General features: G+C 43.0%; 1 long non-coding RNA gene across 1 annotated transcript; it reads right to left on the reverse strand.

The window, feature by feature from the left end:
* Positions 1-1,658: 1,658 nt before the first annotated feature.
* Positions 1,659-9,803, reverse strand: LOC142699138 (uncharacterized). Its single transcript, XR_012866019.1, has 3 exons — positions 9,312-9,803; positions 8,151-8,245; positions 1,659-2,165 (listed from the first exon to the last, which is right to left on the reverse strand). It is a non-coding gene; the product is annotated as an uncharacterized LOC142699138 (long non-coding RNA).
* Positions 9,804-10,129: the final 326 nt, after the last annotated feature.

Genomic DNA, 10,129 nt, shown 5'->3' on the forward strand with positions numbered 1-10,129 from the left:
TCTTCTTGAGACATCTGATGGATTACTCTGAAAATATGTTGTAGGTGCCAATCAAGGTCCAAAGGTTGACATACTCAATGGCCTCCAGGATCTGAATTATACCTTTTTCTTTCACTAACCCATTTCTCTAGGAGTCATATATAAAGGTTGGGTCTATGGAGCCCAGATGAGCTACATTAGCAACTTTGAAAGAGCAGCCTCAGAGACATTCAGCTCCAGGATGGTCTGTGTCAGATAAGTAGTGGTTCAGAACGCACTGGACGATGTAGGTGCACGAATAGGGTCCCAACCCAATCGTAGTCAAAATAAGTATTCGGCACACAAAGCTGAGGTTTAAAGAATAAATCTTGATTTTATTTCAAGTGGTTGTAGATGCCAGAGGCTAAGGCTGGATTCACACGAGCATGTTACGTCCGTAATAGACGGAAAGTATTTCGGCCGCAAGTCCCGGACCGAACACACTGCAGAGAGCCGGGCTCCTGGCATCATAGTTATGTACGATGCTAGGAGTCCCTGCCTCGCTGCAGGACAACTGTCCCGTACTGTAATCATGTTTTCAGTATGGGACAGTAGTTCCACGGAGAGGCAGGGACTCCTAGCATCATACATAACTATGATACTAGGAGCCCGGTTCCCTACAGAGTGTTCGGTCTGGGACTTGCGGCCGAAATACGTTCCGTCCATTACGGACGTAACATGCTCGTGTGAACCCAGCCTTAGTGCGACGCTTCGGTCATTACATGACCTTCATCAGGCACTGTGCCGTTCTGGTTGCTGGTACATCCAGTAGTTGGCGCTTCGTTCCGAATGGCGGCTGACCACTGTAGTTGGCGCACTTGAGATTTCTTAAAACTTTAGCTTTGAGTGCCAAATACTTATTTTGGTCTGTGTCAGATGTTAGGGATGAAGTTTACAACTGGCCAGACCACCTATCTTTCCTTCGCTCTGGAAATATAGGACAGTCCACGAGGCAGCACATCATGTCTGGTCAATTCCCCTACTACTCTGTACACTAACATCTTCAAAAGAGAAGAGGAAGGTGCAGATGTGACGTTCAGGTTAGGTATTTGTAGCATTGAAGTTGTATTGTGCTCCCCTTGGAGCACTATGCAAAGGCAAAACTCCTTTATTGGCATGATATGTAGATGGTTGGTACTCTATTTGGGTGCGCAGGCTTACTTTGTTGTGTGCTCACTTGGCTAGGTCGGCATTAATGAGTGAAATGTATACAGTACCTTAGGAAAATACAGTGTGAGAAAAAGATGTTAACTGGAGCGCTCCCTAGGGTAATACCTTGAAAAAAAATGTAAACTAGTCTTCTCACCTTGTGAACCTCTTGGTTGATAAGAACATCGACTGGATGCAGTTGTCTCTCTTTTTGTAGATTCTTGTTCTTCTGACACGGAGTACAGTATGTCTCAGGCTGGGGGATCTCTTTGCTGGACTTTGTTGTATGGTGGTGTACGTTCGTCCTGATTATGACCTGTTTTTGTAGCAGGAAGATGTCTTTCTTGTTTAGATGTTACTCCACGGGTTACCCAGCCTACTCATTCTTCAATGAATCAGTGACCATGTCCACAATTGATTACACATGTATAATATAGATTTCATGATAGTTCTTTGGAATTAAAACAAATTCTTTTTATGTATTTGTCTATCCATTTTTATTAGAAATACAATAAATACATTGAGATATGTTTTTATTGACATGTGTTGCTATCAGCCAGACAGGAAAAAAAATATAGAAGGCCTTGGGAATCTGTAGGGGCAGCTTTTCTACAGGAAAGGGAGTGCAGAGACCCTACCAAACAGGACGAGGGGAGGCAGTCCATTGCCGGGCATCTGAAGAGACTTGCCATTAAACACCCAAAACCATTGTACTTCACCTCAGCCCTGCGAATCATGGACAAGGCTTCATTTTCAAAGACTTCTCGACAGTTGTCTTTTAATTGGATGGATCTTAAAAACCCCTTCTGGACAGTGGGGGATGGGAAGGAGGAGGTGTGGACGGATGACGTTCCGGCATTCTTAGATGGACATTAGTGGTTCATATCTGCTGCCTCTTTAGCTTTCAGGCCTTGATCTGGCACATCCCTTTCCATGGCTGACGTTCCCGACACCAGGGCTTCCGCCTGCTGATGTTGTACGGTACATTCCCTTCAGTTCTGAAGAATAAATAAAATGTCCTAGTGAAGAGTTGCTCTCTTGAAGATATTCCCCGTGACCCACACCAAGACCCTTTGTCTGCCAGGTAGGTAGATAGTGCGTTCTATGTTCAACTAAGTTAAATAAATTCACAAGTAAATCTGCTCAACTTTAAGATGCGGTTAACAGAAATGTTTAAAAACGGGGACAGATAGGGCGCCAAGCAATGGTAGAATTTTATTTAAATACCCGTTTCTGGCACGACTGGTCCCTTTATCTGGTGTTAAACTGACGAAGGGATCAGTCAAGTTTAGTCCCGGACCAGTCCAGTCCAGAAACACAGTCAAAATAAAATGGGCTTTACTTTACTGTCCCCGTGTGAAGTATTTGTGTTACCCGCCGCTTATCTATTTTTGAAGGGGAACTCCAAGAAAAATGTGTCATGCAATCAAAGGCGCAGTGCCCACCCAAACTACATCGCAACATTTAATTAAAAAAATGAGCTTTTATCTATTGGATTACTCCAATATGTAAAGGCCAATATCACTCAGGGTATGTTCACACGTAGTCAACCAAAACGTCTGAAAATCCAGAGCTGTTTTCAAGGGAAAACAGACCCTGCTTTTCAGACGTTTTTTACCAACTCGCATTTTTACCAACTCATTTTTTTACCAACTCGTTTTTGGAGCTGTTTTCATTGGAGTCTATGAGAAAACAGCTCCAAAAACGTCTGAAAGAAGTGTCCTGCACTTCTTTTGACGAGGCTGTATTTTTACGAGTCGTCGTTTGACAGCTGTCAAACGACGACGCGTAAATAACAGGTCGTCTGCACAGTACGTCGGCAAACCCATTCAAATGAATGGGCAGATGTTTGCCGACGTATTGTAGCCATATTTTCAGACGTAAAACGAGGCATAATACGCCTCGTATACGTCTGAAATTTGGCCGTGTGAACATACCCTAACAGCTCCTGGCTCAGCCAGGAGAGGTGGGGTCCGGAGCCGAATGGGACCCAGAGCTGCTGAAGGAGCGGAAAGTACATAAAGGGGATTTGTCCGGGGTCTGAATACATTTTAGGGTTTGGTATTAAAGGGGTTTTCCAGGCTTTATAAAAATTGTAATTCAAACTGAAAATTGCACCATTTAGCAAATACCCACATTCTAATTCTCTGCGGCTCCAGTGCCGGCGGTTTACAATCCCCTGCCGGCCTGTTTACATAGGCTGGACCAGTGATGTCCCGTATCGGCACATGATCGCACTAGTCAATCACTGGCCACAGTGGTCACGTGCCATACTTACTTAGATCACTTCTGCAGGCGATACCCTCCCTCTATACTGTCCTTACTGCAAGGTTTTTATAGTGAGGATAGAATACAGGGAATATCTGGTACACAAAGCGTATTCTCACTGACCCTGCCCCATGACAAGCCATGCCCAATGAACCACGTTCTGTCAAAGGTACGCCCTGTCAAGTCCTGTCTAAATCCATCTGAAACTAAAGTGTCCCTAGAAAGAAATTCCAAATATTGTCAACTATGCTCTATTAGGGTATAGTATGAAGAATCAGTGCAGTAGGGTCTATATACTACTATATACACAAAGCTGCCATGTGCTGAACATTGCAAAACACACTTTTCATAAAAGAGCGTTAATTCCAGTCCTGCAGTCACCCTGATGACCTTATACTGTGCCAGTACTTGAGGTAGGTGTGCCCCTTTATATATTACTTGCAGCCAGAATTGGCACCGGGATTATCAGCTCATTGACGAATTCTTGAGGTCACATTTGTGTCTTGATGTCACCAGTCTTATCCAATCCTACGCCACTTGCTCTTTATAGAATTTTCAGAAAAAAAATTCCCCTAGCAATAAATACTGCATGTAAATATTATTCTCATTACAGTATAACAACAAATAAATGGAAAAAGAGCCATATCCCTATTAGGTCCCGCAGACATCATAGAGGTGGTCCTTGACCTCCAGTCCTGCAGTCACCATGAAGACTTTGTGCTGTCAGTGCAGGCAGAATAAAGCTGACATGGTGACAATGTAATGTTTTATATGTACTACTACTCCCTGTACTGACTGATAGTAGAGAGAATGGACTAAGCTGAAGGATTCCCGACTCTTATCAATTCTTTTAATAGGGAATATGCCCTGAATACTAACCCCAAATTTATATTACATTTATAGTAGGGCAGATTTACTATTCAAATTGAGCCAGAATTATGGCGTACACGTTGTGCGCCATATTTATTAACCCCTTGAGTACCCAGCTCATTTTGGCCTTGAGGACCAGACCCATTTTTTCAAATCTGACATGTATCACTTTATGTGGTAATAACTCCGGAATGCTTTTACCTATCCAATTGATTCTGAGATTGTTTTCTCGTGACATATTGTACTTTAGTTTAGTGCAAAAATTTGGTCGATAAATTCATTGCTTATTTGTGAAAAACACCAACATTTAGCGAAAATATGAAGAAATTATGATTTTTCCCATTTTAAATGTATCTGCTTGTAAAACAGATAGTAATACCACACAAAATAGTTACCAATTAACATCTCCCATATGTCTACTTTATGTTTGCATCGTTTTTTGAACATCCTTTTATTTTTCTATGACCTCACAAGGCTTAGAACTTTGGCAGCAATTTCTCATATTTTTAAGAAAATTTCAAAAAGCGATTTTTTCAGGGACGGGTTCAGTTCTGAAGTGGTTTTGAGTGCCCTATATATTAGAAACCCCCATAAAACACCCCATTTTGAAAACTGCACCCCTTAAAGTATCCAAAACAGCATTCAGAAAGTGTTTCAACTCTTTAGGCGTTTTACAGGAATTGAAGGAAAGTAGAGCTGAAATTTTCAAATTTCATTTTTTTTTACAAAATTCATATGTAATACATTTTCTTCTGTACCACAGAAGGTTTTACCTGAGAAACGCAACTCAATATTTATTGCCCAGATTCTGCAGTTTTTAGAAATATCCCACATGTGGCCCTAGTGTGATAATGGACTGAAACACAGGCCTCAGAAGCAAAGGAGCACCTCTTGGATTTTGGGGCCTCCTTTTTTCAGAATATATTTTAGGCACCATGGCAGGTTTGAAGAGGTCTTGTGGTGCCAAAACAGTGGAAACCCCCAAAAGTGACCCCCATTTTTTAAACTACACCCCTCAGGGAATTTATCTAGGGGTATAGTTAGCATTTTGACCCCACAGGTATTTTGCTATATTTTCTGGAGTTAGTCTGTGAAAATGAAAATCTACTTTTTTTCTGGAAAAACGTAAACATTTCTAATTTTTGCAAGAAATAAAGGAGAGAAAGCACCCCAACATTTGTAAAGCAATTTCTCGCGATTACGGAAATACCCCATATGTGGTAATAAACTGCTGTTTTGACCCACGGCAGGGCTCAGAAGGGACGGAGCACCATTTGGATTTTGCAGCTCAGATTTTGCTGAATTGGTTTCTGGGGGCCATGTCGCATTTGCAGAGTCCCTGAAGTACCAGTACAGTAGAAATTCCCCAGGTGTGATCCCAATTTGGAGACTATACCCCTGAAAGAATTAAATTAGAGGTGTAGTGAGCATTTTGAGCCCTCATGTGTTTTATAGATTTTATTAGAATTGGTCCGTGAAAATGAAAACATTTTTTTTTCCAATAACCTGTAGCTTTAGCTCAGAATTTTTCATTTCCACAAGGAATACAGGAGAAAAGACACCCCAAAATGTGTTACACAATTTCTCCTGATTACGGAAATACCCCATATGTGGTTGTAAACGGCTATTTGGACATACGGCAAGGGTCTAAATGGAAAAAGTGCAATTTCGTTTTTGGAGTGGAGATTTTACAAAATTAGTTTTTGACGCCATGTTGCATTGCGCTGAGGTACCAGTACAGTGAAAACTCCCGAGAAGTGACCCCATTTAGGAAACTACACCCCTCAAGGAATTCATCTAGAAGTGTAGTGAGCATTTTGACCCCCAAAGGTTTTGCAGAAATTAGTGCACAGTGGATGTTGCAGATTGAAAATTGACATTTTCCACATATATGCTATTTCAGTGCCCAATGCGTTGGGCCCAGCTGGTACCACCGGAGACATACGCCCCATAAATTGTTCAGCAGTTCTCCAGAGTACGGTAATACCCCATATGTGGTCATAAACCGCTGTTTGGGCACACTGCCAGGCCCAGAAGGAGCGCCATTTGGCTTTTGGAGCGCAGATTTTGCTTGGTAGTTTTGTTTAGTGTTTTACTGGTGTTTCAGTTTATAATGTGGGGGCATATGTAATCTGTGCGGAGTACATACATTTTTTGCGTGACACACTGTCGTTTTTATTGGTACCATGTTTGGCTACGCGCGACTTTTTGATCACTTTTTATTCCATTTTTTTGGAAACAACGTGACCAAAAAAGGATATTCTGCCATTGTTTTTTATGGTATTTTTTTTACGGTGTTCACCGTGCGGGATAAATAATATGATATTTTTTTAGGTCAGGCCGATACGAACGCGGCGATACCTATTATGTCTAGTTTTTGTCTTTTTTTTCATTTTTTTCTAATTATAAAGGGCTTGGTCAGGGAAACAAGGCGATTATTGTTTTTATTACGTAAAACTTGTATTTATTTATTTATCTAAAACTTTTTTGTAACTTTTTTTTCACTTTTTATTTTACACATACTAGGGGACTGGAAGATCTGATCTTCTGATCCCCTGTACAATACACTGCACTACTTCTGTATGTACTGATGTAGTACAGTGTATTGTAACTGTCACTTTACAACTGACAGTTGAGCCTATTACGTCCTGCCTTGGGCAGGACCTAATAGGCTCCCGTACCTGGCAACCAGGAAGCCGTTGCTAGGCTTCCTGGTTGCCATTGCAACCATCAGAACCCCGCGATTTTTCGCGGGGGGGGGCAATGGGGTGCAGAGGGAGCCCCCTCCCTCTGTATCAATCACTTAAATGCCGCTGTCATATATTACAGCCGACATCCGATGAAGATGGAGCGAGCACAGCTCCTGTGCCCGCTTCATCCTCAGGGCGTTACTATACGCCCATTTTCGGGAAGGGGTTAATAAAAAGTGTTTATTTTTTTTTTTACACCGCTTTCTCTGATCTCCTCACGTATCTCACAGAAGTGAGGAGATCAGAGAAAGTGACAGGAGCTTTCTCCTGCAGACGACGTCACAGACGGCTGTGATTGGTCAGTCTTCAGAGACTGACCAGTCACAGCAATCGCCGGCATTGGGGACTGCTAATTGGTCCCCAGGCCGGTAGCAGAGATGGTTAGCTGTCAATGACAGCTGCCGCCGCTGTTCTGTCACTATGTGATTTCACATAGTGACAGTTTATTCCTGCGCCGTAATAGTACGTCGTAGGTACGCTGGAATAAGCGGCCAGCGACGTACTATTACGTCAAAGGTACGCAAGGGGTTAATTGTTTTAGCCACATTTTGCGGCGTGCTTGACAAGGGGCGTGGCCTAGAATAAAGGGGCGTGTCTTAAACTAAGTCAACCAAGAGGTGGTATAAGGAAGAGAAAAGTGTCTAACATGTCTAGTAAAATCTATCATACATCGTGCACCACTGTGATAAATTTGGCGCAATTTCTGACTTCCTTGTATCAGTTTACACTGTGTAAAACTCAGATAGTTTTAGGCCCCATGCACACGAAAGTATTTTTGCAGCCGCAATTCACCCACAAATCTGCAGGTGAATTGCGGCCCCATTCATTTCAATGGGCCCATGCATACGACCTTGGTTTCCACGGTCCGTGCATTGCCCAGGAACCGGGACCGCAAAAACAACGGACATGTCTTATTACGGTCGTGTTTTGCGGTACAGGCTCATAGAAAACAATGCACGCGGTCATATGCAGGGCCTGCGATTTGAGGGCGGCCGCGGGTGACACTCCGCGGACGTACGAGCCGCAAGTCACGGTCAATGCACCTCACTATGGTCGTGTGCATGAGGCCTTAGTAAATCTGCCCCATGGTAATACCAGTGACAGCCCGCTCTTTCCCGGGGGGGTACAGTCCTCCGCACATCTTCATCCACGTCTCATCTTGTATGTGCCGGATACTTTTCTCCTTATACCTGAGAAGTAACAAAAATAACATCAGAAACTAAAAAAACACAATTCCAAGTATTTCTCCCCATTTCTAAAAATAACATTTCCTGCAGGTGAATAATGGAAAATATAAAGATATAAATATATTCAGGCCTATGTGTCTGTCCAGGGGGTCAGTGAGGGTCCTGCCTGTTATATGAGGGGAGGTCTTGCTGCACAATAACGGAGGGGAAAATGTCTGTACATCAATATATATTTGTCTCTAGGAGCCCCTACAAAGTCCCAGTGAGGGCCCTGTCTGTTATACGGGGGGAGCTTGTATACAGCGTTAGTAACAGGCATGTCACTCCAGTATAGATATTTTGGGTGCGGGTTCTTCGACCTCACTGTCCATAGTTTAATTAAACACCTTAAGAAAATGGATCATCACCAAGAAGTTTTATTTAAAGGGGTACTCCCATCTTACTATTTCTCTGGGACTCACACCTATGTGGAAAACGGAGGTCTCTCCCTGACCCTGTCCTGCTTTTTTCCCACATCCCTGTCCCGTCTAATGGCTGCTGATTCCAGGTGGAGAATGACTTGGGAAAGGCCTCGCACGTCCCTCTCTCTATTCTGTTCTATGGAAGTTTCGGAAACAGCTAAGCGCTGTTGAACTATTTGCGTAACTCCCATAGTACAGAACGGAGAGAGCTGCGTGCATGCGCACAGGTGGATATCACATAAACGTCTGAGATGGAGAAAACCCTCTAAAGAGATTATTTCATTAAAGGGGTTGTACATAATTAGAAAAATAGAGCTGACGTCTTCCAAAAACAGAGCCACACCTGTCCACAGGTGATGTGCGGTGTGTGGACAGCTTAGCCCTATACATTTCAATACAGAAAAGCTGCAATACCACACACAGCCTCTGAACAGAGGTGGCGCAGAGCTTCCATTTGGGTCATAGAGAGGGTCTCCAGCGTGATACCCCCCTCTATGATATCTAAATACCCTTATAGGGCATTTCAGGTGTAACCAGAAGTTAAGGTGATACAAAAAAATATTCCATACAAGAGATTTCCTTAATGAAAATATTGTAACAATAATTACTGAAAATATGTAATTGACTTTTTCCTCCATTGTAGGAATAGAACCCGAGAAGCGACGTTTTGGACTACGGAAGAGGCGATCCTCCGGATGAAATGCTGTGTGGTTGGAGCGCAGTCCCAGGAGCGCTGGTGTTGATGTGCTGATCCATGTTCTTCTTATCTGGAGCTTGTATACAGAACACGCGATCCTTCTGGTCCGACCTACTAACATATATAAGCACAGCCTAAACACACACGTAATGATATATAATAACATAACATTAACATAACATTACTATGTATCAGCCCTGATACGTCAGTGTCATCATATTTCTGGGGTCCCCGCACACAGGATATACGTTACCTCCTGTGATGATGTCACTTCCCTGTATTTCCTGTATGACATGGCTGCTCTTCCTCTTCCCGTTTCCCTTTCTGATGTATTTCCTCTTCCTGTGTGATAAGACGTGTGCTGTTACCTCCTGCCGTGTATAACACGAGATGTAACATGTCTTATAAAACATGTCAATAATAATCGCAGAAAGCAAAAAACATTTTGTTCATTTCCATTCACATCAATGGTTATTTGTTTGCAGCCGTTTTTCTGAGCCGTACTTGTCTGTTTTTAGAATCAACTACAGGGAGATTTGAGATGTGGTTTGAGAATTTCTTTCCTATGTAAACGCCACCCATAAGGACAGCTAAGAAGCCTCAGTTATCAGCGAGCGACCCCATAATTAGGGAGGGTTCACACGACCACATTAACGTCCGTAATGGACGGACGTATTTCGGCCGGAAGTTCCGGGCCGAACTCAGTGCAGGGAGCCGGGCTCCTAGCAT

This window comes from Rhinoderma darwinii, unplaced genomic scaffold (genome assembly GCF_050947455.1).
Source record: "Rhinoderma darwinii isolate aRhiDar2 unplaced genomic scaffold, aRhiDar2.hap1 Scaffold_137, whole genome shotgun sequence".
Classification (NCBI taxonomy): Eukaryota; Metazoa; Chordata; class Amphibia; order Anura; family Rhinodermatidae; genus Rhinoderma; species Rhinoderma darwinii.